The 26,190-nt window shown below is 41.1% G+C and overlaps 1 protein-coding gene and 1 long non-coding RNA gene across 4 annotated transcripts in view; one reads left to right on the top strand and one right to left on the bottom strand.

The window, feature by feature from the left end:
* Nucleotides 1-16,082, bottom strand: part of PCMTD1 (protein-L-isoaspartate (D-aspartate) O-methyltransferase domain containing 1) — a 49,270-nt gene extending 33,188 nt beyond the window's left edge. The window contains exon 1 of the mRNA XM_080647246.1: nucleotides 15,776-16,082. The gene's annotated coding sequence lies outside the window, so the exon portion shown is untranslated. The remainder of the gene's footprint in view (nucleotides 1-15,775) is intronic.
* A 58-nt stretch (nucleotides 16,083-16,140) lies between these two features.
* The window catches only part of LOC308236962, a 33,254-nt gene continuing 23,204 nt past the window's right edge, over nucleotides 16,141-26,190 (top strand). The window contains exon 1 of one of the 3 annotated variants that reach the window (XR_013959389.1): nucleotides 16,141-16,285. This is a non-coding gene — a long non-coding RNA (uncharacterized lncRNA). The remainder of the gene's footprint in view (nucleotides 16,286-26,190) is intronic. The other 2 variants (XR_013959390.1, XR_013959391.1) reach the window with 2 other exon arrangements.

Below are 26,190 nucleotides of genomic sequence, written 5' to 3'. Positions count from 1 at the left end.
TGTGTCCTCCTTTCTCTTTTCTAATGATCTCCTTAAACTTTCCGAGTAGAGGAAATACTGTGAATTCGCATCACATTCCTGTTTAACTTAATCTGACTCACACAAACTTGGCTGACTTCAATGCCCCTCATAATCAAAGAAAGAAATCATTTTAAAAGCTCAAGGGCTTACCGCACCATTCTCCTCCCTGAGTGTTATTTCGTGGCATACAGTGCAATGGGAGGTGCCAATCTGCGCTTCCTTCAAGGGGTCCTTTTGTAACTCAAGCACATTCAACTCACTGAGTGCAATTCTGGCATGTACAGATTTTAATTTTTTTTAATGACAGGGCCTCAAACATTAACTTTTCATCTGGTACTCAGAGAATGAATGTCTTCCCAAGATGAAAAAAAGGCAGTCAGTCTCCAGTATGGCACATGCCTGAGGATTTTGTAAGGATTTTATAATTCTGACTACCCACAAACATTAAACCAATGGCTTTACTGGAAATGCCATAATTTTACTAGTTTTCTTTTCTTTTTTTTTAATCCTCCCCCTGGGATATGATTCTAGAAAGAGATGAAGGGCGAGGGAGGGAGGAAGAGAGAGAAATGATGTGAGAAACATCGACTGACTGCTTCTGCACACGCCCCAACTGAGGGTTAAACCTCCACTTGTGCTTGTGCCCTGACCCTGGGAATCGAGCCCTCGACCCTTTGGGGCATGGGATGATGCTCCAGACCAACTGAGCCATAATTTATTAGTTTGAAAAAGTATCCCCCTTGTTTGGTTCTAGGACTGAAGAATGACCCGATCTTTCTCAGGTTCTGCTGAACTCCTGAACTCTAATCTATCCAAAATTATCACAGCCAAACAAAAAACACTGACTTTACAACACAGAGGCTCACATTCTTGGTGAGAAAGGCAAGAGGAAGACTCAAGCAAACAAGAACTACTACCATTTGCTGACAGATACTGTATTAAGCCTATGAGGAAGAAGCCCACATGCCCGTTTTCAAGTGAGAATCCATCTGTAAAGGTATGGAGCGTGACGCTACAATGCATGTGACCACTGCTACAGGAGCCCAGAGAAACCCAAAGCAGAAAATGAATCCAGGAATCAAGGAAAGCTTCCTTAAAGGCATGATGCGTGTACTTTTAAAGGATTAACAAAATGATGGGTCGAGAAAGCAACTGGTATTTAAAGCAAGAGAGCAGATGGTATTTTTGAGAAATTATAAGCATATTCAGCACCTTAAGAACTTTCTCCGATAGGCCAGTGTTTTTTTGTTGTTGTTGTCTGTTTGTTTGTGTTTTTTTTTTTTTGGGGGGGGGGGGGCTGGGCCCTTTCTAGAGTCTGATTATATCCCCTCTCTATTAAAAGATAAACAAATCAGAAGTTTTGCATATAATTTCAGAACGCTCCTGAGTTCTTAGAGATCCATGAGTCTACTCTAATTTAAGAACATCTACTATGGGCAACAGAGCGTGGTCAGTCACAGATATTAACAAAGGAGGGAATTACATTTCCATTGCAGAAAGTGCAGTGTAATCTGGGTTTCAGACCTATTACAACAGACCTGAGACCAGGTACTCAGAGGGATGGAAAAGAAAATCACCTTGTCAACAAGGAGCAGTGCCAAACTGTGAAACCAGTTCTCCTGGACTTCTTTCTCGCTAGCCTCGTAGGAAAGACAAACAGATCTGAACAGAGAGCTGTAACGATATGCAGGAGGGAGGCGGTTGGTCAGGAAAGGCTTCCTGGAATAGGAGGTACAATCAGCTACAATGCATGTTTCTTTAACACAAACTGGCTTACATATTTAGTATATAGGGTAATGATGTGGAGATAATGAAGTTTTGGTGGCTTACAATACATGTTCATGTGTTGGAAGTGATAGGAAGGTAAAAGCTTCCACTATTAAAGAGTTACCTTAGCCTGAAAATTATGTATGTATGTATAGATAGATAGATAGACGATAAACAGATATGGCAATGAGATGCTGGTACAGTACAAGTGATCTGGAGGAGCTGTAAATGCAGACTGAAAAAAAAAAGCTAAGACATTTTCCCTGAATTAAAACAGACTAACAAAGGCTATATCCAGGTTCAGATTTTAAAATTTTGATGAAAATGATACCCATAGGCAAACTATTCCAGGGCCTAAATCTCATATGAGAAAGATGAGCCCTAGGGTTTAAGGCTGTGTAGGAGTGCAAATCCCAGGAAAGATTTAGCTGTGCTAAAAATTTCATTAAGATTGCCTCTGTTTTAGCTGCTAAACTGGTTACACACTTGCACAGGTTTTGAGAGTAAGTCCCAAGGCTATTTTCCTCATAAGCCCTAATGCTTTGCAAAACATTAGTTGTTTTCAGACGTTATAGTAGAAAAACCCAGTCCTTGACCTCTTTTATTTTAGGAGGCCTCAGGGACCCTAGGCCACATCTGGAGAACAGTTAGCATAAATAATTACAAATAGGATGAGCAGAGCCATGGTAGAATCGTTTAAGGCTGTTAAGGGGTACCTAGCCCAAGCAGGTTGGAGGTTGGAGTGGGAATGAAAGGACTGAAAGACTTCTCTAGAGAAAATGAAGCCTTGGTAATAAGCACAGAAGGAAGTGTTCAAGGACGCAGAAAGACATGGAGGAAGAGGAAATATGACCATTCAAGACACTACCAACAGGACTGCAGAGGTGAAGCACGGAGACAGAAAGCAGTGGTTGCGAGGCTGGAAGAATGAAGTGGAGGAGCCAGGTAAGCTCACGGCCTCATACACACTGAACTTGGAAGGCTTTTAGAGAACGAGGGGCATACTGTATGACTAATCTTAAAATAAGATGTTAACAAAAATCAAAACTGAAAAATAAAGGTAATATAATTATAATACACTAGAGGCCCAATGCACAAAGATTTGTGCAAGAATGGGCCTTCCTTCCCCTGGCTGCCGGCACCACCTTCACTCCAGCCAGAGCCGCCTTTCCACGCTGCCCAGAGGCCTGCAATGGCTGGAGCGGTGGGAATGCCTGAGTCGTCGCAAGCATCCCGCCCCCAGCCACTCGGCACCTGTGTATGCAAATTAACCTTCCATCTTTGTTGGGTTAATTTGCATACTCACTTCTGATTGGCTGGTGTGCATCGTGAAGGTACAGTCAATTTGCATCTTTCTCTTTTATTAGTGTAGATTATTTAATCTGGGGTTGGGGGCGTTTACATAGTCATAATCCTGAAAAAGCAATTGTTGTACATTCAAATGGCCATTTAACCACACTGGGAGGAAAAGAGAGGAGGACCCTGGCCTGGTGGCTCCTTTGGCTGGAGCTTCCTCGGGTACCTATGATCCATGCTTCTCACTGATATGGATGTCTTTCTCTCTTTCCCCCCCTCCTTCTCTAAAATCAATTTTACAAACATATCCTCAGGTGAGGATAAAAAATAAAATAGAGGAAAGGTAAATAAAGGGAATGGGAGTTAACACCTCATCTATAACAGAAAGTAAATACTATCTAAAATTAATGAATAAAAAAACACACAGAAGCATCTTAGTTAGCAATGTGGAGGTAACTTCTCTATGAAATAGCTTTATTTTTGTTATATGTTGTTATACTTTGTCTTCAAGGCTTGACTTTCTAAACTGTGTACATGTATTATTTGGATAAAACATACAAGTAAAGGTAAAAATAAAGGAAATATATATGTACTTGAGGCCCAGTGCACAAAATTCATGCACAGGGGTGTGTGTGTGTTCCTCAGCCCAGCCTACACCCTCTCCAACCTGGGACCCCTTAAGGGCAGTCAGACATCCCTCTCACAACCCAGGACTGCTGGCTCCCAACTGCTCGCCTGCCTGATTGCCCCTAACCGCTTCTGCCTGACAGCCTGATCACTCCCTAACCACTCCCCTGCCAGCCTGATCGACGTCTAACTGCTCCCCTGCTGGTCCGATTGCCCCTAACTGCCCTCCCCTGCTGGCCTGGTCACCCCTAACTGCCCTCCCTTGCCAGCCTGGTCCCCCCCCCAAAGTGCCCTCCCCTGCAGGCCTGGTCCCCCCCAAGTGCCCTCCCCTGCAGGCCTGGTCCCCCCCAAGTGCCCTCCCCTGAAGGCCTGGTCTCCCCCAAGTGCCCTCCCCTGCTGGCCTGGTCTCCCCCAACTGCCCTCCCCTGCTGGCCTGATTGCCCGCAACTGCCCACCCCTGCTGGCCCTCTTGTGGTGGCCATCTTGTGTCCACATGAAGGCAGCATCTTTGGCCACATGTGGGCGGCCATCTTTGTGTGTTGGAGTGATGGTCAATTTGCATATTACTCTTTTATTAGATAGGATGTGTATGTGTATATGTATATGCATACATACACACCAGAAGAAGTACAATAAAGACAAATGAAGAACAATTTCCTAATAAAAGTACATTTAATAACAAATTAAATAATCTATAATAGAAAAATCAAGAAACAAGAGATAATTTACACTATGAAGCTTCAAAGATATGTCATTTTACCATATGTCATTCCTAAAAATTATATGGAAAATAAATTATAAATTAATTACATTTTCATAGTATTCACTAATTTGATTGTTAAAGTATGTATGTACATGTGCAGGAAATTTGGAAATCATGTAAAATAAATAAAAATTATTCATAATCCTGACATTCAAAGCCATTGTTAACTTTCCAAGCATGTACTGGTATGTGCCTGTTTGTTTTTTTCTTTCACAATATGGGTATTATCTATAATAATAAAAGCGTAATATGCTAATTAGACCAGATGTCCTTCCAGACGACCTTCCGGACAAAGCCAGCAGCCGGAGGGAAGCTGGGGTTCCAGGTGCCAGAGGGAAGCCGGTGCCAGCAGCCAGGGGAAAGAAGGCCTACTCTTGCACAAATTTCGTGCATCGGGCCTCTAGTACTATATATATTATTTCAGACTTTCACTTTATATGCATTTCTTCATGCCATCAAAAATTCTTCCAAAATCCAGAGGTGTGATATCCTACCACAGGGGCACACCAGGATAGTGTAATCAGTCCCCTGATACTGTACAAAGGGAGTTTGAATTGATATATCATCAATGTACATGAGGAGCTTGCAAGTTAAAGTCTAGAGTGAATACTTTGACAATTCAACAATCGTGAAAATGACTTCATTTTCTATGAAACTAAAGCAAGCAATTATTTTAAAAACCATCACAGCATTAGGTCATGGAAGTGTGTGCCATTTGTGAATTCTGCGATAATGTTATCTCAATGACAGAAAAGTGCCAAAAACAAGCTAAGAGACCAAGGTCTAGCCTTGCTCCCACTGATAACTTTGCTGCACGGCCCTGGGCAACTCTCCTGACTGTCATTTCCAACCCTGTGAAACGAAGAGGCTAAATTCTGATTCCATGGGTTCCCCGTGGCTCTGATTTCCCTCTTACTTCAGCATCACACTCACATTTGAATACACCTGAGTTTCTTATCTAGGAATAGCCTTGTTGGCATTTCTGTTATTTCTGCCAAATTCTTTTCTGCCACACTCCTGCCATTTTCTCTAACAGAAAAGAAAAAAGTGTTAGGGGTGTTAAGTCCTGCATTAAGCAATAAAAGCGAAATAAATAATCTGAGGAAAACAAGAAAAGGTAAAGCCAGAACAAGAAAAAGGGTCAGCATAGGGTAACGGACCAAAGCTTAAGCAGTTACTAGTATGTCTGAGAAGGAAGCTGTCATATTTACTCATAGAACACCATTTCATGGCTTGGCATTTTCTCTCTTGTGTGTGTGTGTGTGTGTGTGTGTGTGTGTGTGGAATGGAGTGACAAACAAAAGGTGTATTCACATAAGCTCACTGGAAATGATGTGAAGTGTTCCAAAAACTGCTTGCTATTCTCTGAACATCAGATGTGTGGATTTAGTGTATTTGTTTTAGGGGAGAACTACCGAAGGCCCAGTTCAACCTGACACTGTCTTTCTAGCAGCTTAGGGAGGTTTTGTGGAAGGTTAAAGACAAGTCAAAGGAGGTGGGAAGCAAACAGATGGCAGACAGATGTCACAGAGCAGAAGAACAGAATAAATGCGGACTTACTTTCCTTCCCTCCCCTCCTAGCAACCAGTGGCAAGCAGCCACCTGCTCCTCTGATCCTTTCTCCTTAAAGGTGAGGACAAAGCTCGCCCAGCTTTGAGGGAAAGAGACTAGTGGCACCCAGGAGAACGCACTATGTGAGGGCATGGCCTCAGGGTCTTTCTTCCTCATCCTTCAACCACCTTGTCGTGGGAGCCAGGGAGAAACAAGGCTGCACTGGATGCAAAGGCAACTAAGAGGGGAGCATTTTTCCTTGATGATGACAAATAGATATGGTGAAACATAAATACAGGTGACATGTGAACAACGCGGGGTGAGGGGGGCTGACCCCCACCCCACTGGCTCCCACAGTAAAAACATTTAACTTTCGACTTCCCCCCAGATTAACTACTGAAAGTTTACTGTTGACCAGATGCCTTACCAATAACAATCAACACATATTTTGTATGCTATATGTATTACATATAGTATTCTTATAATAAGGTAAGCCTGAGAAAAAAAAGTGTTATTAAAAAATCATAAGAGAAAGTACATTGACAATACTGTATGTATTTACTGGAAAAAACACACAAAACACCACATATAAGTGGACCATTCATTTCAAACCTGTTCTGTTAAAGTGTCATCTGTATAGAGTAACGAAAGAAAAGGGAAGAATGGGCTAAGCTAAGGTTCACTACTCACGTGCCAAAAGCTGCCAAGACTGACCTCCAGTCAAGATGGCAGCATAGGTAAGAGGAATATCCGAATCCTCCCCATACCACATCAGAATTACAGCTGAACTACAGAACCACCATGCAGAGCTGCCTGAAATCTAGTTGAGTCCTATAACTAGGGATTAGAAGAAGCTACATGGAGATTGGTAGGAGGGACAGAAATGTTGACCAGGCTGGTTGCACACCATGTGGTGGATTAAAAAATCAAAAGGGTTATCTCAGCTGTGGAGATCCCCCCTGAGGAGCATGGGGTCCCAGCCCCACAACAGGCCCCCCAGACCAGGGTTCCAGTGTCAGGAAGAGAAGTCCCATAACTCGTAAAAACGAGAGGGGCTGAGGAAGAAGGAGGCAGAGGAGCTGCTGGAGCCCCAGGCAGTTTGTCTTAAATGTCCCTGCATGAACTCACTCCCTCACTCCAGTGCTCAGGCAGCAGCCTGAAAGGCATCAGAGGCATACAGGGAGAACTGAACTGTCCAGCACCAGGGCGAGAGCTGGAGAGCAGCCTTCTCCAAGACACAAGTGTTGGCAGAGACCGTTGTTCCTTTGATGCGCCTTTCCCCCACAGAGCTGGCAGGCGGGTGCCATATCTGAGACTCCATCAACCTGACTCATACTGTCTGTCCTGCAGCACCCAACTTTCAGGCCTACCCAAGCTGTTTTCAGTGTCTTTTTTGTGCGAAGGGTGTGTTTAGGCTCACGCTTCACATTTTCCTAAAATCTCTCAAACACAGAGCATCTGGCCTCAGTGTGCCCCATGCCTCTCACTACGTGGCCCCAGGCCTGGCACTAGTGGCAGCCTGCCTTGGTTCACAGCGTGGCCTCTCCTGGGCACTACCAAGCCCCAGAGCCAGCACACGTAGCAGCCATCTGCAGACCACGTTGTAGCTTATGCCAGGGGGGCCAGGGAAGAACAAAGTCTGCTACGGATCTTGGCCTGCACCTCCTGGGAGACCCCAGAGCCAGCATACCCAGTGAACAACATCAAGCCATGTCAAACCACCACCCAACCACCCCCACAAGTGACACCCTCAGAGGGTGGACTCAGTGGGCACCAGAGTCCCGGTGAAGTAAGTCCTTGCCTCAGGTGCCCAGGTTGGGTGATTGGGGAGGACACCTACTACATTAGGACACTCTACCAAGCCTCGGAGATGTAGCAGCTCTACCTAATACACAGAAACAAGCACAGGGAGACGGCCAAAATGTGAAGACAAAGAAACATGTCACAACTGAAAGAACAGAACAAAACTCCAAAAAAAGAACTGAACAAAATAGAGACAAGCAATCTTCTAGATGCAAACAAAGTTCAAAATACTGGTTACAAAAATGTTAAATGAGCTTAAGTGAGAACTTCAACAGCATAAAAAAGGACATTGAAAGCATAAAAGAGAACCAGTCAGAAATGAAGGATACACTAACTGAAATGAAGACTGCATTACAGGGAATAAGCAGTAGAGTAGATAAAGCTGAGAATCAAATCAGTGATTTGGAACGTAAGGAAGCAAAAACCACCCCATCAGACAGTAAAAAACAGGACTCCAAAAAAATGAGGAGAGTGTAAGAAGCCCCTGGACAGCTTCAAGCTTGCCAACATTCTCATCATGGAGGTGCTGGAAGGAGAAGAGAGCAAGAAATTGAAAACCTATTTGAGAAAATGACAGAAAACTTTCCTAACTTGGTAAAGGAAATAGACATGTTAAGTCTAGGAAGTGCAGAGAGTCCCAACAAGATGAACCCAAAGAGACATCATAAATAAAATGCAAAAAGTTAAAGACAAAGAGAGAATCTTAAAAGCAGCAAGAGAAAAGCAGTTAGTTACCTACAAGGGAGCTCATATAAGATTGTCAGCTGATTTCTCAACAGAAATTCTGCAGGCCAGAAGGGAGTGGCAAAAAATATTCCAAGTGATGAAAAGCAAGGACCTACAACCAAGATTACTCTACCCAGCAAAGCTATCACTTAGAATTGAAGGTCAGATAAAGAGCTAAAGGACAAGAAAAAGCTCAAGGAGTTTATCACCACCAAACCAATGTGATATGAAATGTTAAAGGGTCTTAAGAAGAAGAAAGATAAAAAAGAGTAGCCTGGCCGGTATTGCTCAGTGGTGGAGTGTCAACCTATGAATCAGGAGGTCAAGGTTCAATTCCTGATCAGGGTACATGCCCACGTTCTGGGCTTGACTCCCAAGAGGGGTGTGAGGGAGGCAGCCAATCAATGATCCTCTCTCATCATTGATGTTTCTATCTCTCTCCCCCTCACCCTTCCTCTCTGAAATCAATAAAAATATATTAAGAAAATATGAACAGAAAAATGGCAATAAATACATATCTATCAATAATTGAATCTAAAAAACAAAATAAGCTGCATAAAACAAAATACCTAGTTATATTATCAGTCTTAATTATTCAAAGTGTTTTAATATCAACTCATATAATTTCATAATTACCCTGGTATTTACACAGGACAGGTGGTATTTCCTGCTCCATACAAATGAAGAAGAAAAAAGACTGAGAAAGAGTAAATTACTTGTTCTAGATTTCTCATATAACACAGAGCTATTGTAAACTTATTCACAGATCTTATGCCATGCACTATAGCTAATATTCGCATTATCAGAAATAAGAAACCATAAGAACTAGAATTGTAAGTCTGATACCTGAGAAACGCATGACTGCGCACACATTGATACTATAGTTTCATTCATTTATGAGGACAAATAATTTTTATCCTTACTTTTACTCATGAGCCAGAGAAAGTTTAACAAGTCTTTAAACATGAACTGTTATCAGAAGATCATCATAATAATGCTGTAAGCTCTAAAGTGCTAGGAGGATTGATTACCTTAAGTTTACAGGATTAATTTGTCACTAGTGCTTCCTCGAGTCAATAAATCTCATTTGGAGAAAACAGTCCAAATTGAATAACCAAAATGTCTGTGAAAGCTTTTTAAATTATAGCTTAGCACCTCCCTCCAGGCCGCATTTAACTTGTGCAAGATAGGCCCGGCACGGATCAGGACACAGGCACATTGAAGAGAGAATGTCAATGGACAGCTTCAGTTCACATAGATAGTCTTTGTTCAAGGAAACTAGTCTCTTAAATGGTTAGTGTATTTTCAGACAAATGTCTAAAAATTACTTTGAATTTGGCTAAAATGAATTCTTAGAACTAAAGGTCTTTAATAACATAAGGAATTACTTCATGTTAACTAGATTGCTCTTTAAATTATAGTCAAACTGTGTAAGTAAAATTGCATTTACTAACAGTACATTTTTTTTTATTGTTGCTAATCCTCACCGGAGGATATTTTCCCCATTGATTTTTAGAGAGTGGAAGGGAAGGAGGAGGGCAAGAGAGAGAAACATCCATGTGAGAGAGATGCATTGACTGGTTGCCTCCCACATTTGCCCCACTGAGGCTAGGGATTGAACCTGCAACCCAGGTAAAATTTTGGTCAGAAGTCAACAGGATTTATATCAATAGAAATATAATTTTACTTTACTCATTAGCTATTCTTAGAAGGATCATTTGTAGAAAGAATATTAGTCTGTATAAGCAACCAAAGGTGAATCAAAGGTGTTCAGAAATGAGTCAGTGGAAATAAACAAGTGAAAAAATATCTAAACTATGTGGATCTACGCAACATATATGGTACCAGCATAAAAAGAAATGACGAATCTATCAAATATCTAAAAACGATTTTTTGATGCCTATCAAAAAACACTCAAATCCCACTTATAGGAAGACTGACTGAAAAATGACTAAGAAAAGATATATACTTCTAAAAAAGCACAACTTGGTGAACCTGAAATGACTTTGCTAGGAGTAACCTGATAGACGAGGTACAGAACCTAAGTAGCTGTTACACTTTAAACAATAATACTCTTATTCACAGCACCTAGACTGGGAAGGAATCAGAGAGCATTCACTATCTACCGGTACCCCCTCATCACCTCTTCCTTACTCCATAGAATTCTGACTTTTAACACCCTTAACACATATTATTTTTGTTCATGTATAAAAGTATGAAAGGATTCATACCACACAGTTAAAAAACCATTACCCAAGACCTAAGAGGAATAGATGTGGATGGGGGAGGTTTGCTGAAGTAAGAATTTGCTTAGCTTTATTTATTTATTATTATTTAAAAAAAATTTTTTTATTTTTATTTGAGAGAGAGGAAAGGAAAGGGGAGGGGGTGGGAGAGAGGCAGAAAGGTGGAGAGAGGGAGAGAGGGAAAGGAGAGAGAGAGAGACAGACAGACAGACAGAGAGAGAGAGAGAGAGAGAGAGAAACACTGATGTTGAGAAACACTGACAGGTTGCCTCCCGCATTCGCCCTGTGGAGGAATCAAACCCACCACCTTTTGGTGTATGGGAGGAAGCTGCAACCAACTGAGCCACATCAGCCAGAGCTATTTCATAGTTTTAATAATATCTTTGAACATACACTATTACAAAAATAACCACAGAAAATATATTACATTGTAGGCCATGGCATTTCCTTCTAGATACATAGGGATCTTAGTTTATACCCTGAACAGGTTTCCTATGTCTGTGGTCGGCAAACTGTGGCTCGCGAGCCACATGTGGCTCTTTGGCCCCTTGAGTGTGGCTCTTCCACAAAATATCACGGCCTGGCGAGTCTATTTTGAAGAAGTGGCGTTAGAAGAAGTTTAAAAAATGTGGCTCTCAAAATAAATTTCAATCGTTGTACTGTTGATATTTGGCTCTGCTGACTAATGAGTTTGCCGACCACTCTCCTATGTTAAATACACTTATAGGGCACAGTCCCAGGGACCATTTCCAAGTAGCTAGTATCCTTTCTAAGCACAGAACTTGTAAACACATGCAGGTCAGACCCTTGCCCAGCGCAGACAACAGGTCACATGAGATACTACCAACCACAGGGCCATCCCCCTACTCTTCCAATTCAACTGCCAACTAGGATTCTAGCATCTTCCATTATAATCATGTGTTTAGCATTCCAAAAAAACCCACCCAAATGTCTCCTCCATCACATCACCAAGATATACAACATTCCCAATTCCTAACAGCAAGGATTATATTTTTATTTAATAAAGCAAGAATTATTAAGTGGCTAAACTATAATAGAACATGGGATGCAAAAATAGATAGAATAGCAATATATAATTGTAGCCTCTGTATGGTAACTATTCACTTTGATAGATTCAAATAAATCCAAAATTTCACATGGATCTTTTTTAAAAATGTTTTTATTGATTTTATAGAGGGAGGAAGGGAGTGGAATAGAGAGAGAGAAACATGGATGAGAGATAAACATCATCGATTGGCTACTGTGTGTATACCCTACTGAACCCACACCCTGGGCATGTGCCCTGATCAGGGATGGAACCAGTAACCTCTTGGTTCATGGGTCAAGGCTCAACCACTGAGCCACACTGGCTGAGCCACATGAATCTTTGGGAAGCAGACTTACATATAATTTGTGTGAGAGCATTTTAGCTGACCAACTGGAGCTTCCTGATACTGCTAAAAGGAATAAAATGACACTGCAGTATAGGCACAGTTTTATTCTTTCATACCCACATAAGCACAGAAGAAACTGTGAGAGCAGAGCTTATAAGAGTATTGTTACTATGTAAGCCTAATCAATGGACACAGAAAACAGGGGGGTGGAGGCTTGAATGGGAGGTGGGGGGTAATAGGGGAATAAGGACACATATGTAATACCTTAATAAAAAAATTTAAAAAAAAGTATTGTTACTGAAGTGTTAATTATTCCAACTCAACCCCCAGCAGGACTCAGCTAACACAAAAATAATTAGCTTATTTTTCAGTATGTCAAAGTTCAAAGATCTATAATGTTTAAATTCTCATATTCCTTGGCATTCATCCACACATTGGACTCTACTGATGACCACTCTTTGAAGAACCATCCTCTCCTTCTGTGTATTTTGACAGCCAATTCTGATTTTTCTCCCCTGTATTTCAGCTTCTCTTTCACCTTAACCAATTTCTCCCTAGAGAACTATCAAGAAACAAGTCCTTTATGAACTATCACAATAGCTGTTAAAACATCACTTGGATTTTAAACTCTCGACCATTCCTGATGCTTCTTTTGGCTACTCATGATCATATGTCCCCAAAAGGATTTTGAGGCTAACGTGGAAAATAAACTTTTTATTTCTTCCCATCAGGCTTAAAATCTCTTATTAATTTCTGAGAATATACTTACACAGCATTGGTTTCCTTGCCCTCCAACAGCCAAGTCAATAGATCTTAAAATATTCTAAAGACACCTCTCTGGTGCTGAAACATTTTTGTGTCCCACAAATATAAAACCCACTCAGATCCAGTGTTAAGCTTTCCAGATATGCCATTTAGATGTGAATCCAATTACCATCCTTAGCAATTGCCAAGAATAAAAACTCAAATATTTTCCTATGTGTGGATTTTTTTCTCAAGTACATATTACCATCGATCATACTTTATTAAACTTCAGTATTTGCCATATATCTTTAAACTACAGTTGTCACACCTGCTGGAAAACTTGAACAATAAACCATAATACTATGACACATACTCTATTGTCTGTCATGATGAATTTTAAGAGACATTATTTGTAGGGCCCTCTTTATTTTCTTTTCATCGGAGTAGTTCACGCTTTACCAAGAGTGCAATTGAATCCATAAAAATAATGCTAAATGCAGTGAGATTATCCAATGCTAATCTCAGCCAAGTGTGGCTCAGTGGCTGAGCCTTGACCCATGAACCAAGAGGTTACTGGTTCGATCCCCGGTCAGGGCACATGCCTATTTGCCAGGGCATCAAGCAAAGTGACTTAAAGTAACACAATCTGCCTTCGTCTCGGTTAATGGCATCAGCACAAGGAATTTAATATTTTAAAAATACACCACCAGAAACCTCACCTAAAAAGATAATTTGAATTTCACACTATCCTTTGGATTATTTTTTTCAATGAGTATTATTACTAGCATATTCATGTGTCCATTTTGTAAGGAACTTTTATGACCAAAAAATAGAGGAAACTTTGTAAGGTAACTCTTCATTAACGGGAAGCAGCTTGGCAGAAGGCAGAATATAGGTTCTTGGATGAAGTATGCCTAAGTCTTATGCAGCCACCACCACTGAAAAGGCAAGGGAACCTTGAGCAGTTTAATCTCTCAGAGCCTGTTTTTTTAACCTAATGTGGAGAAGACCGCCTATGCTTTTGTGGAAAATATATTTAAAGGAAGAACATATTACAAGCAATAATAACTAAAATGTCAAGGATATTTTTGGTTCCTTTTAAAAATAGTTCCCCAAATAATCAAATGCTACACAAATGAGCCTGAGCGTTCAGGCTAGAACCAGACTGTTCTTTGTGATCATCTGACTCAGTCCTATGTTCTCTCTGAAGGCTAGCACCAAGATGAACACAGTACCTTTTTAATAAACACGCAAGTCAGTGGTTACAACAAGAAAGTCTCCAGCTCCTTTGCATGGAGAAATACAAAATGTAATAGGGGAGTTCCCAGCTTTCTATTTAATAGTAAGCAGCGTAGTTATCATCCTTCCATTTACTCCCTACTAACAAAATATTTAATCCCTGGCTGTTTTTTGAGTTTTCTGTTTTGTTTTAACCTGCCTGAAATACAGACTTCTGAGCCACTGGCCTTCCACTTTACCTCTTCTTCACACATGATCCAGTTCATGTTTAAGGAATTAAATTTGTTTTCAACGGACTAGGAGAAACTTAAATTTACTTTGAAAAATACTTAAAAAAACCAGAGTAAACTATTTTACTAACCTGCTTGAGGAAGTCATCCAAGCCTCATGTAAACTACCTACCATGAAGCTCTGTGGAAACCTACTACTCAACTTGCCTAATATGTAAACATCCCCCATCTGGCCTTAGACATTCTGAAAGTTGTACCACATGACGATTCAAAATATTGGTTTACAGTTTCTTCTTTAACATAAAAACTTAAAGATTAGAAAAAAAATTGGAGACTCAGCAATTTAAAAAAACACAGCTATACAACTTGTAAAAAAATGAAGTATGTAGTAAAATGGAAGAATATCTGCGAGTATTGTTGGCTAATAAGAACCACGTACTATATATGTTCTCAATTTTATTTTTAAAACGTATTTATTATATGCACGGAAAAATCCCGAGTGGCTACACAATGCACTTGAAGACTGGTTACTCCGGGTGAGAGGGGGATAAAGACAGGGAGAGAGGGAAGCGATGTCTTCATTGTCTGGCTGCTTGAGTTTTTTTCTTAAAAAGCAGTACTTCTGTAACTTAAAAAAATACTAATAATAATTGGGGGAAAATAACTGACTTAAAAAAATACTAATAATAATTCGGGAAGAGGGGGGAATAACTATTGGTAAAGCCATACTTTCTCCTCTGTACCCAAATATTCTAATTTGTAATTTTAAAAATGGGTATGATTTCTCAATTTTAAAAACATACTACTACAAGTTAAAAATATCTTGAATTTTGCAAAACTACTCCCTCTGGTTCTTCGCCTCACGGATTCTCTCTACGCCGGGTTTGAAACACCCAAAGACGGGCACCAGACTTAAAATAGTGGTAGTAAACGCTCAAAGAAACAAACAAAAAAACAGAAAGTAAGAAAATGTTAGTGCCTGCCCCAGCTCTCAAATCCCGTCCCCGCCCCAACCCCCAAGGCTTCCCCAGCCGACGTCGGCCGGATCCTCTCTCTTCAAAATCAAAACAACAGTAAGTCACGGGGCGGATCTGAAAAGGCCCTGAAGGGCCCGCGGGTGTGTAGGCACCACAGCGTCGCGGGGTCTGGGTCCCGAAGCCGGTCAGAGCCCACTTCCCCGACCCCACAGCCGCTGGGCCCCACCTCCCAGCCCCTCCGAAACCCCGATCTCCCCCGACACTCTCCTGGCAACTCCCGGCCGCCGAACTCCCCACCTCCCCCGACCCAGGTCCGCTGCCACCGCGCACTGCACCGGAGCACTCGGGACACGCCAACCCGCGCGGCCGAGCCCACCGGAGGCGGCGTTACCTGCGGCGAGGCGGTCGGTCCGGCCCGCCGCAGCGGCATGTAGGGTCAGATACCAGGACTCCGCGAGCTCCACGGCAGCCGGCCGCCACCGCCACCGCCGCCGCCGCCAAAGCACGGCCGCCAACGCCGCCGCGCGGAGGGGCGGCGCCCGGACCTGCAGCGGAGGAAGCCAGACCGTCCAGGGCTCCCGAGTCGTCCGAGACCTGGGCATGCGCCGCCGAGGGCCACTTGGTAAGGACGCCGATGTCAACAATGCCTGGGGACGCCCCATCCCGGCCCCGCCTCCTCTGGAATCGCTCCGCCCCCCAGACCCAAAACAACGCGAGGCCTTGCTAGGGGTCTGGGGCTGGCAGCGGTCTCAGGACAGATCTCGCGAGATCAGGGACAGCCTCGCCGGTTCCGGAAGTTTGGAGCTCCGGGCAAAGTGGTCCGCTGGTGGCTGGTGGTGGCGGTGGAGCGGAACTGAAGATGTCATCCTGAGGCGGGGGCAGTCGTCTTAACTTCGCCCAGGTGTGGAACAGGGCCTCTGGGTGTTGGCGGGTTAACTCTATGGAGGCTTTAGATGAAAGGGAGCCACACGCTAAACCCGACAGGCTCAGGGAAGGCGTGCCTGGCGGCCTTGCAAACCTAAAAGAACCGCCAAGGATGGTGAAGTGAAAACTTCAACTAAAAGCAGTTTATTGTGGGTAGTTAGGTCCTAGGCTAGAATCTTCCTGGACAAAGGTCAATCTTTACCTTAGCTAAGCCTGTCTTACTGTCTTTTGCATCTACAATAACTTTCCTTTGGAATGACTAACGCCCCCTTTTCCGCACCCTCAGGCACAACCAATGCGCCAGTGTGGAAACCATCAATCCTTTCATTATTTTATCTCATTCATTGTTGACTGTTAACTATCCTGTACCCACCTATGTAAAAGATGTATGTTTCTATCATTTCCCTTTTTATCCAATCCCAGAGGTTTTCCTTTCTCCCACCAGTGGATTTGATGTAATCCACTTGGGTCATCTCTTTTGATTGTAATGTGTAAATTGTAGAAGGTGACACTGGACCATTATCTCAATCCCTTGAGATTTTGCTTCCTGGCAATTGTCCACAGTTTGGCTCAAACTCACAAAAATTCTTCACAGGTTGGAATGTTTCTCAGGTTGACAAGGCTTTTGTGGGAAGTACGCATCAGTTTATCTAAATGCTAGAGGCCCCATGCACAAAGATTCGAGCAAGAATGGGCCTTCCTCCCCCTGGCTGCCAGCACTGCCTTCACCCGGAGCCCGCCTTTCCGCCTTCCCACGCTGCCCAGAGGCCTGGAGTGGCTGGGGTGGTGCAGAACGCCTGCGTCATCACCATGGCAACAACACAAGCGTCCCACCCTGCCCCAGGCCGCTTGGCGCCTGTGTATGCAAATTAACCCATCATCTTTGAGGGGTTAATTTGCATACTCATTCCTGATTGGCTGGTAGGTGTTGCGGAGGCATGTTCAATTAGCATGTTTTATTAGTGTAGATTAGAGGCCCGGTCACACTGACCACCAGGGGGCAGCTCCCATGTTGAGCATCTGCCCCCTGGTGGTCAGTGCACATCATAGCAACCGGTCATTCTGCTGGTTGGGCGATTTGTATATTACCTTTTTATTATACAGTAGGTCCTCGGGTTACGGAGATCTGTTCCTACGGTGCAACGTAACGCGATTTTCGCCGTAAGTCGGAACCCACCTACATAAGCACCTACGGAGCACATACACAGCAGTAATGAAGTGAAACAGTAAAAAAAATTTAAAAGAAAGATAACAATTCCTGACCTTTACTTGTGGTAAATAAATAATAAAAAACATAAAGCACACGTGTACATATGTCAAAATGATGGAACTTTTTTTTTTAATAAATGGGAGATGGTGAGGTAACCACAAAACGACGTATGTCGAGTCTGACATAACCCAAGGACTGTCTGTATATGATAGCCAAGGATTTTTCTCAAAATTTTATCTTGAGCAAGTGTCTCCACTGCCGCCGGTTGTTAATGGGGCCTGCACATCTTCCTGCATGGCCTCAGCTTCTTCACAGCCTTTCTACGTATCCACTGGGCCCAGGTTCTGGCTTGGGCCTGGGCCCCCTTTTGGTCTCCCGGCTAACGTGTGTTCTTCATTCAATAAATTGAGTACTTATGATCCATGAAGGTGGTGTGTACCGAGTAAGTTTCTCTTGGCTTGTTTAAATATCCCATAGACCGTGACCAGAAGGAAAGATTTTTGAGGAAGAGGGATAGAAGGGTGAGAAGAGGGATGAAGACATAGTGTCAGGAGAGCTGGGAAAATGCTGCGCCAATGAAACAGGCTGTTCATACTTTGAAGAGTGAGTGGTAGTACACATAAAAAGCAGTGTGTCTTCCCGTAAGTTCTGGAACTTGGAGGTCAGTATTCTGGCTCCCCTATTCACTAATCTTTCTGTGTGTGTGCCGCTCCAACCCACTAGTAGGGTTGCGTTACTTGCATACTATTTGGTTTTGATTTTCAGATGTGTTAGTGATTGTAGGCTAGCTGCACTTAATAGGTTATGTAAGGTAAATTAGAATTGGTTACCACATCCTTGATGCCCAGGTTACTGTTTCCCACCATGGTTGGTTATTTGCAAGTGTTTAATTCATATATTCATAAAAGCACATGCAAGCTACATCAAAGCTGAAATCACAAAATAACTTGCAAACAAGACAGAGTTGCTGCTACCTGCAAAAGCTTGTGGATTAGAGCTGGTGGTCATGGATTCTTTGTCCCTTTGCCTGGTCCCAGGGCACTCCTAACTGTGATGGGGTCATATAACAATTTTATAGGATTAGCGGCTTTCTGCTACTCCAAGCAGAAATTTTAGCACATGAAAATATCTTGCCATAAGCACAATGATTAGAAATGGTTAAATGAGGAAAATAGCTAAACTGGACTGCTACAGCCTTTTCCCAGTTTTCTTCATTGCTTAATGTGTTTAATTTCTCCATTCTGCTATAGGAATTTTTCAGAGTTCTAAGGCTTTTTCTCCTCTTTTTCCTCTATAGCATTAAAGTTGACCACAGATCATTTTTAATAAGACTGTTTTAATAAGTACTTGGTTAATAAACAGGACCAAGTACTGTTCTTGTGTGGAAGTAGTTGAATAGCAAAAAAGCCATCGACCATGTATCTTCCAGTGACACACACACCCCATGGTGCCACCCCATCTCCACCTTCTGACCATTTATGATTATGCCTACATTTAGCATCTTTCATGTATGATTTACTTCTGGTGAGTGCGTGTCTCCTACTAATTTGTAATCCACAAAGTCTGGACATGCTTATTGTGTTCACTGATGCTCTCCAGTGCATAGTACAGTGTCTGCCACAATGTTGTTATTTTGCATTTGTTGAAAGGAAATTATTCCATAACCTCGAATTAGAGATTTATTTAGACTTTGATTACTTTAGATAGCCCACAGACAATTTATTCCTGTAATTATTGGTCCATTGTTGCAGCAAGTCTGGTCCTCCCAACAGCAATAAAACAACTTGCTATAATAACTTCTTCATTACCAAATTTCCTCAATTTTAATATTCAGAAAATACCCAAAGTGAATACTTTGTGAATATAGAAAACTGTGTAGGCAGGAGCCTTGTCAAGTGGAAATGTTCTATTATTTCAATACATGGAACACACTCAACACATGCTGATTAAAGTATATCAAATTCAGCATACAAACTACTCTCACCATCCTTGGAGTTCACATTTCCCAGAAGCATGATAGAGTTGTTGCATGTTTTCTTCAGCCTCAGAATTGGAGGTCTCCATGTATTGCCCAGATTAATCTTAAATTATCTAGTTATCTGATTATGGTTTATAGTACCAAGTCTGGTCTGTGAGGCCTGAAAGAATTTCTTTATATCTTTCATTTGACCTACAATGTCTAGGGGAAACTCAGAACTAAATTCTAGTCAGTTATGGAACTGTTTTGTTCTGCAATTTTATTTCCTTATGTTATTGTCAGTACAGTTATAAGACCATCACCTCCTACCCTCCCCCAGGAAAAATAAAATGAATACTTCCTTTCTCAAAGAGAATTTGTTTCACTGTACTTATTTTTCTCTGTTTGAAAAACAGAAACAACACATCAGCATTTCCTTATTGACTTTAAAAAACAAACTTAGTTTGTTAGGAATATGGTAATGTTTTCTGGAATAGGACTGGAATTTGAAAATGAAGGGGAAGCTTAAGACCCTAGATTCCAGAGAATTGATATCTATATAATTTACAAATTGGGAAAATATAAAGCAGTCTTAGAGATGACAGAGGTGAAAGGGAACCTTCTAACTTACAACCTTTATCCAAAGCCATTAACACTTTTTTTATTACAAGACTAGAGGCCCAGCACGCGAAATTGCACAAGGCCCCAAACCCGCCGGGCCGCCAGGACCCCAGACTCCAGACCCGCCGCACGAGGCGGGACCCATCAATGCACCTCCTGGTGACCGGTTGTTTGGGCGTTATGGCCACGGGATTTTATATATATAGATATATAGATATCTCCTTGTATTGTGTTCCTCTGTTGCCACTTATGATTACTTTACATATTAAACAGTATTGTCAAAATTAAGGATCAAGAGCTCTATGATAACATTAAAATATCTATTCTCTAGAGAAAAGTGAAAAAGACTCTGTTTAAACCAATTGTTCTAAAAATTTTTTCTGGGACCAGAGGCATCAAACATACTAGAAGTGCAAACTCGTGAGGCCTCACCCCAAATTAACAAGTCCTCTGGCAATTCTGATGAATGCTAAGGTTTGGTTTAAATCACAAAATAATTTCTTTTCCAAAATATATGTAATTGTAGCTATGACATTGGGTAGGAAATAGGCTTCTTTTGGAGAAAATACTCCATTCCTGGTATTTCCAATTTCTATAATATTATGTCCTATCTAAGGAAATTATACTCATTGTTCATGAACCTACCCCAATATTTATTCCTCTATGAACCTTTCTCAGTCCTTCGATCCATAAAGTGATGTTTTCTTGCTGTCATTGTTCTCGTTCAAAAATGTTATTCATGATTGTGGATGTAACCAGGCATTGAAGTAACAACTAGTATTTATAGATTCTTCATGCTCTAAATAGGTTGATAATCTTGAACACAGTAATTATGAGGAATTGGCTAGAACCAACTGGTTTTCAAATAGAGTGTTTTTAAAAATCCCACTAACATGAATAGTTTGCTGAAAATATTAAAATATTAAAAACTGACAACAAATCCATTATTAGGGCAGAGACTGTTAAATGAAAAATCCTAAAACAAAACCTTGGCCTAAATAATCAGCACGATTCCTTTTAGCAGAAATGCTGGATACATGAGATTTAAATTCTGTGTCTTTTCAAAGAGGTAGTTACAGAGCCTGATTCACGCCAAACACTCTGGAAAAGTGTTCACTGTTGCCTAATTTGAAGGTCATGGCTAAATGATAGAGGCAGTCCAAAAAGCATGAGTAGTTGTGAAACATGGGGTTTGGAGAGCAGATCTCCCCCCTTGCACGTTCTTGCCTCACAAAGTTTGAAGAATAAAATTCTCAGACTGAAAGGACTTGTTAGTAAAAGGGTGGATATTTATTGGAAGCAAATACAAACTCCCGCATAGGGAGAGGTTCCCAAGGGGGTAACCAACTAAGCCCCTTTTTCTAAAGTTTTTTTGTCTATCTATGCTTCCTTCTAATTGGACCTATTCCCCATTTTATGACCCTGTGCTTTCCTAATTGGTCACTCTTTTGTACGATACCAGTTTCAAAGTCCAAAATCCACATGGTACCCTCTTCTTTATCTCCCCCTTATCTTGCAACATTCCTCTATCTCCTGTGAAAATACATCTCCCTCTTCCCAGTATCTGTTGACATTTTTCTATCCTCTGTGAAAATATGTTAAGCATTTTGGCAGCTTGGACCCTCTTTATTCCCTGAAACCTGCCTGTTTTGTCTCTAAAATACCTTTCAGTTGGATCAGACTGCCAAATTCTTTCAAAGCAGCTGTCACTTGACAACAGTGATGGTAAATTGCACTGGCTATTTTATCTGCCTAGAGTACTTTTCACAAAATTGGCTGCTTCCCTTTTTTTAGGACTCAGTCCCCATGTCATCTTCTCAATGATTTCTTTCCTAACTACACCAAGGAAAACAGCCTTCCCTCAACCTCTGCCCTATCTCAATCACTCTTCAACAGAATACCTTTTGTTTGCTTTACAGCATTATCACTATTTGAAAAATATTTTCTTTATTAATTTAGTATTTACTCTTTTTTACTGAAATGGAACACTTCTTAAAAGAGGAGCCAGTTCTCCCTAAAGAACCATTGTCTTTCATTTGACAAATACTTGTCGATGTGTGAATCTGGGTATAAACTGTTGGGTAGAACAGATAAGACCCTTGCCCTCAGGTATTTTATGGTGCAGTGGGGAAAACAAGTAGTTAGACAAAGAGATGTAAAATTGTAACTGTGATAAGTGCTAGAAAGGAGAGAAACATGGGCTATGAAAGCTTATATTGAAAAATCTATTTTAGTTAAGCAGATTGAAACCTCTGAGGAAGAGACTTGAGCTAAGATTTAAAACGAGTAGATATTAAGTGAAGAGTCTAAGCTGAGAGAACAGCTCTGTAGAAAGATGCTGTGGCAAGAGGGAAGATGATGTATAGGAGGGACGGAAAGAAGTCTATGTAGCTGAAACACAGGAGCTGAGAGTAACAAGATATAAGAACAGATGATTGAGATCTACATGGGCTAGAATATGTGAGGACTGGAGGGTTCTGACTTTATGCTGAGCAAAATGAAATCATTGAATAACATGGGTGTATGACTGTGTTTGTGAGTGTGTTCATAGGGGAGTAATCATCAGATTTGTGTTTAGTAGAGATGATTGTGACCAATCTGCAGAGGACATTCAAACAAGGAGTTCAGAAAAAGGTTATATGGATGTCATAGCAGTATCCCTCAGGAGAAAATATGAAAGTTTTCATTCAGGCAATGCTGGTGGCTGGTGGGAAAGAAAATATAGATCAAAGAAATATAAAAAACTAAAATTGAAAGGACTTCATGTTGAAATGGCTACACTGTGAGCTGATAAATGGTGTAGCCATTCTCAGAGAGGGGGAACTACAAGGAGATATTGTGATGTAGTAGATGATGAGCTTGGATTTGACGTATTCAGTTGAAAGATGTCATTGGGAGGTTGGATAAACTATGATGCTTTATGAATTTCTATAAGTTATAAGTTTATCTGTACTCCATTCAATCTGAACGATTATTTTCCATAATTTATTTTTAATACCCAAATAGAATTCTGCAGTTTTGTTTCCCATAACCCTGACTTCTACATAATGTATGAAACAGCAAGTAGCCCTAAATTCTAGCTAGAGGAATTTTATTCTAGTGAAAATCAATGAATTGACTGTTGCTGGTTTTATAGATAAACGATATAGGGCCAATAACTCAGAACCTGCTATCAAAACCATATCTCAAAAGAATGGGTGAAATCTCAATATATAATTTCACATAAACCAAACAGAAATTGTCAAAACCTTTTACATTTAATATGGACATCCTAGCCAAGCTAAATAACATTCTATAATATCAGATTAGAATGATCATAGAATGATCATCTCAAGTCATTCAGAGTTATGACATCCCTCTAACATATTTGGCCTTCACTGTTTATTGTCTACCCAATAGGCAACAGAGCTAGGCAGGAGACATTGTAACTAAAATAACACAGTTATGTTGAGACCTTTGTGTGAGGTACTTTTTAAAGACAGCGCTAAAGTGTCAAGACTGTAGGAAAATCACATTAGAAGCAATTAACTAGACTTTACCTGGAAAACATTGTTTTCTTTATTTAAATCATCTTCATTCTGTAGACACTCCAGGATAGCACACAGGAATACTTTCAAATGTTAAATCATTGTATGAGTTCACATTAACATTACTTTTCAGGAAGGTTCCTTATATTCTCATCTGTTGATCTATCCTCATATGTCTATGTGTGTATGTATTAACCACCATAAAATGCTTAATAACTATATATGGTCATGATTATATGTTAATTCAAAAGCCTTTGTAAAATTCAACTACTTTACCCGGTAACTTTTAGCAAAAGTAACACTATTCTAAACTGTAAAATGTAAAAGCAACAATTTTGACACTTTTGGGAAATTTATGAAATAACCTAAACAAGCAACCTGTTCCCACATACACCAAATCTTCTATATATATAAAATCCTAATATGCAAATAGACCGAACGGCGGAACAACCGGTTGCTATGACGTGCGCTGACCACCAGGGGGCGCGTGTGGAACCTTGCGGGAGTCGGCAGCAGGCGGCAGAGCGTGGAACATGGCAGGCGTTGGCCGTGGCGGGATGGTGGAGCAGGTGAGCGGGGGTGCCAGACCAAGGCAGGGCTCTGGCCACTGTCATCAGGGCGAGCCTCTGCTGGTTACTGAAAATTCTTTGCTCCCGCAATCCCACCGGGTGCTTTTACCTGCTGCCAGCCCAGGAGCCACGGCTCACACCTGCTGCCGGCACCCGGCCCTGGCCATGATTGCTCGGTGCCATCAGCGGGTACAAGCAGCAGCTGCCAGCCCCGATCGCCCCTCAGAGCTTCTCTACCTCCCCTTGCTCCTGAGAAGCGATTTGGGCCGGCAGCTGCCTCTCGCACCTGCTGCTGGTGACGGCTGCGCTCGCACCCACTGCCAGCACTGGCCCCGCTCGCACCTGTAGCCAGTGCTGAAGCTGCCGCTTGCACCCGGTGCTGGTCCCAATCGCTCAGTGCCGTCAGTGCATGGGAGCGGCGCCAGGGGAGCAATGCTGCCGGCAGAGGGGACCAGGGGGCGTGGAGGATGGGCCGAGACCTGCCCCAGTGCTCACCACAGCCTCGTGGCCCACCGTTCCTTTCAAGGTGCACGAATTCATGCACTGGGTCCCTAGTTGTTAAATAGAAAGGAATTTGTTTATAATCTTAAAGTAAAAACAAGTAATACCAAAGTTTACCATTTTGCTTTACCATTTTTTTCTCTCAATTTAGAAAAAGTCAATCTTCAATTAATGTAATTTAATGTTAGACTAAAGCCAAGTGAAATATATAGTCTAAAACTTTAACTGGCCTCTACAAATATATAAAATTTATAAATGCAAACAACCAGAAAAAAACAATGATGTGTAAACAATGATATGCTTGTGGGCCAAAGTGATATTTGAGTCTCCTTCATTGACAGCAAAGTGATAGATGGTCACAAAATTGAAGGAATGCATTTCCCATTTAGAAAGAGAAGTAACTGGTCAGTAGTGCCCACTGCTGAAAATAGTCTTGATATTTACCATGGTTATGTGATGGGATAAGAAGACAGTTTATTGTCTTATATTATACAGATAATAAACAATCATGTATATTTTAAAGGATGTTTAATGCAACATCAGCCCTGAAACACCATATGATTATCTACCTCTGAGTGAGTTCATCATCCCTAATTTCTAAGCATTTATCATCTTACTTTGAAAAATATTTACAAGCAGTATACAGAAACTTTTTAATTGAAACTCCTTAGGTATTTTCCACCCAATATTGAGGAAAGTAGAAAATACTCAAACTAATGTAAGATATATTCACATTCAGAAAATTAATTCCAGTGCTCCTTTTTTAGTACATTTCATTACTTTCTAATTATACACAAAAATTGGTTGCATTAGAAAATTAGAGTTATAGAAATATATGAATAAGGAAATGAAAACTACCCATAATCCTACCTCCAAAAATAGCCACTGTTACTATTTTGTTATATTGCCTTTCAATCTTATGCATATATATTTTTAATACAACTAAAATCATCCATATATAGATTATTCTATAGTTTTCACTTAACATTGTATCATAATTTTCTGTGTTAAATATTGCTAAAGTTATAAATTTTAAAGTCTATACAATGAACGGTTGGTTAGATGTATAGCAATGTATCAAACAGGTAATGTGTTTATGGGTATGTTTGCTATTTTCAATGTTCATGATTAAAAATAAAATTTTTGCAACTCTTCTACACATTTGAATCCAGTGACCTTTTAACCATTTTATTAGGTATCAATGCTTCCGTTTTAAGGCATAATAAATAATTCAACAAGCATAAAGAGAGTCTAAAATTTTTTAATTGAAAATAATTAAATTTTTAGAAACATAATATGGATCATGAAAAGACTGCTACAGTTTAACTGCTTTAAAGGGGCACATACTTTTTAAACCATGCTTTTCTTATATTTTCTATGAAGCCAATGCCACTCACAACAATAATTTTAGTATTGAAGAAAACGCCTGAACTTTTATGAGTGGCTGCTGTGATCTTGCCTAATAAATGAGATCTCTGGCAGGTTTTTGTCTTTTAC

This window comes from Plecotus auritus, assembly GCF_963455305.1.
Source record: "Plecotus auritus genome assembly, chromosome: 11".
Lineage (NCBI taxonomy): Eukaryota > Metazoa > Chordata > Mammalia > Chiroptera > Vespertilionidae > Plecotus > Plecotus auritus.
Note: the sequence above shows the minus strand (reverse complement) of the source record. Positions and strands in the feature narration are given on the sequence as shown.